The following is a 2,500-nucleotide window of genomic DNA, read 5'->3' on the forward strand; positions in this document are numbered from 1 at the left end:
TCATAGCATGATGCACTTTGTGCTGGCCCCCGTTGGGCGAAAGGGAATCCGGTTCCTATTCCGGAACCCGGCAGCGGAACCGATACAAGTCGGGCCCCTCTTTTAGAGATGCTCGTCGGGGTAACCCAAAAGGACCCGGAGACGCCGTCGGGAGATCGGGGAAGAGTTTTCTTTTCTGCATGAGCGTTCGAGTTCCCTGGAATCCTCTAGCAGGGAGATAGGGTTTGGAACGCGAAGAGCACCGCAGTTGCGGCGGTGTCCCGATCTTCCCCTCGGACCTTGAAAATCCGGGAGAGGGCCACGTGGAGGTGTCGCGCCGGTTCGTACCCATATCCGCAGCAGGTCTCCAAGGTGAAGAGCCTCTAGTCGATAGAATAATGTAGGTAAGGGAAGTCGGCAAATTGGATCCGTAACTTCGGGATAAGGATTGGCTCTGAGGATCGGGGCGTGTCGGGCTTGGTCGGGAAGTGGGTCAGCGCTAACGTGCCGGGCCTGGGCGAGGTGAGTGCCGTAGGGGTGCCGGTAAGTGCGGGCGTTTAGCGCGGGCGTGGTCTGCTCTCGCCGTTGGTCGGCCTCGTGCTGGCCGGCGGTGCAGGATGCGCGCGCCTGCGCGGCGTTCGCGCCCCGGTGCTTCAACCTGCGTGCAGGATCCGAGCTCGGTCCCGTGCCTTGGCCTCCCACGGATCTTCCTTGCTGCGAGGCCGCGTCCGCCTTAGCGTGCTCCTCCGGGGGCGCGCGGGTGCGCGGATTCTCTTCGGCCGCCATTCAACGATCAACTCAGAACTGGCACGGACTGGGGGAATCCGACTGTCTAATTAAAACAAAGCATTGCGATGGCCCTAGCGGGTGTTGACGCAATGTGATTTCTGCCCAGTGCTCTGAATGTCAACGTGAAGAAATTCAAGCAAGCGCGGGTAAACGGCGGGAGTAACTATGACACAGGACACAGGACACAGGACGCCTTCCGTAGGTCGCGTGCGCGTTGCGTGCGCGGCTTGCTGGACGGCACCCTGCTGCAGCCGCCACCCGACATCCCCGGTCTGCTGGACTTCTGGGCGGACCTCTTCACGAAGAAGCCGATCTCCACCGCCGGCTTCATCCGTGACCGCCTTCTCCCGCACTCGGAGCCTGTCGCTCCTGAGTGCCTATGGGGGCCGGTCACACGTGAGGAGGTCGCTGCTGCCTTGCCGCCCAGGGGATCGGCAGCCGGGCCGGACGGCCTGACTCCAGCGGAGCTGCGGCGCCTGCCGCATGAAGTCCTGGTGAAACTCTTGAATCTCTTCCTCCTGGCCCGCGCCCTCCCCGAGCGTCTGCTTCGCGCCCGGACGTCACTTCTCCCCAAAACGGCTGCACCAACATCCCCCGCTGACTTTCGCCCCATTACGGTCTGCTCGGTGTTGGCGCGGACCTTTCACAAGGTTCTCGCGTCACGCCTGATGCGTGCATGTGCTGTGGACGAACGTCAGCGGGCATTCATCCCCCGGGATGGGATGTTGGAAAACACCTTCATCTTGGACACTGCTCTCACCGACGCAGTCCGCTCCTGTCGCTCTGTTTTTGTGGCATCGATCGACGTCTCTAAAGCGTTCGATTCGGTGGACCATGCCGCCCTCCGCCCCGTGCTGAGGGCTCATGGCCTGCCGGATTGCTTTATTGAGTACGTCGAAAGGTGTTATGAGGGTAGCACGACGGTGATAGCGGGCGGCGCCGACGTGGGCGTGCCCCTGCAGCCGGCTAGGGGTGTGCGTCAGGGTGACCCCCTCTCCCCCCTCCTTTTCAACTTTGCGGTGGACTATGTTTTGAGTCAACTTCCCTCCCACATCGGAGCTCGGATCCTTGGTCGCAGAGTTAACGCTGCGGCCTTCGCAGATGACGTCCTGCTTTTTGCATCGACCGCGAGGGGATTGCAGTCCCTCATCGACGCAGCCGTCGCAGCCCTCGCCCATCTGGGGCTGCAGATCAACGCCCGGAAGTGTTTCACCCTCGCCTTAGTCGCGTCTGGGCGCGACAAGAAGGTGAAGGTCGACGCCGACGTTACCTTCAAAGCGGGCAACGCCACCGTGCCCGCCCTACGTGTGGGTGAAACCTTCCGGTACCTGGGACTGCAATTCTCCACCGCTGGTCGCTGCGTTTTCAACCCACGACGCCACCTGGTGGAGCAGCTGGACGTCATCTCCCGAGCTCCGCTCAAGCCGCAACAGCGCCTCCACGCCCTCACCACCGTACTTCTGCCTGGCCTGTACCATGGGCTGGCCCTCAGCCGCACCCGAGTGGGTGCGTTGAAAGCGGCAGATGTCACCATCCGTGCCGCCGTCAGGAGATGGTTCCGCCTTCCGGCGGACACTCCCCTGGGCTACTTCCACGCTCCTGTAGCCCAGGGAGGCCTCGGCATCCCATCATGCCGATGGATGGGGCCAACACTTCGCCGGTCCCGTCTCCTGGCGCTGAAGAGGATTGGGCCAGCCGCCGACGGTGCAGGCCGGGACGAGGTGCAGCGTGA

The 2,500-nt window shown here is 62.8% G+C and overlaps 1 pseudogene; it reads left to right on the forward strand.

The window, feature by feature from the left end:
* The window catches only part of LOC126429723 (large subunit ribosomal RNA), a 6,864-nt pseudogene that overhangs the window by 1,937 nt on the left and 2,427 nt on the right, over positions 1–2,500 (forward strand).

This window comes from Schistocerca serialis, unplaced genomic scaffold (genome assembly GCF_023864345.2).
Source record: "Schistocerca serialis cubense isolate TAMUIC-IGC-003099 unplaced genomic scaffold, iqSchSeri2.2 HiC_scaffold_1029, whole genome shotgun sequence".
Classification (NCBI taxonomy): Eukaryota; Metazoa; Arthropoda; class Insecta; order Orthoptera; family Acrididae; genus Schistocerca; species Schistocerca serialis.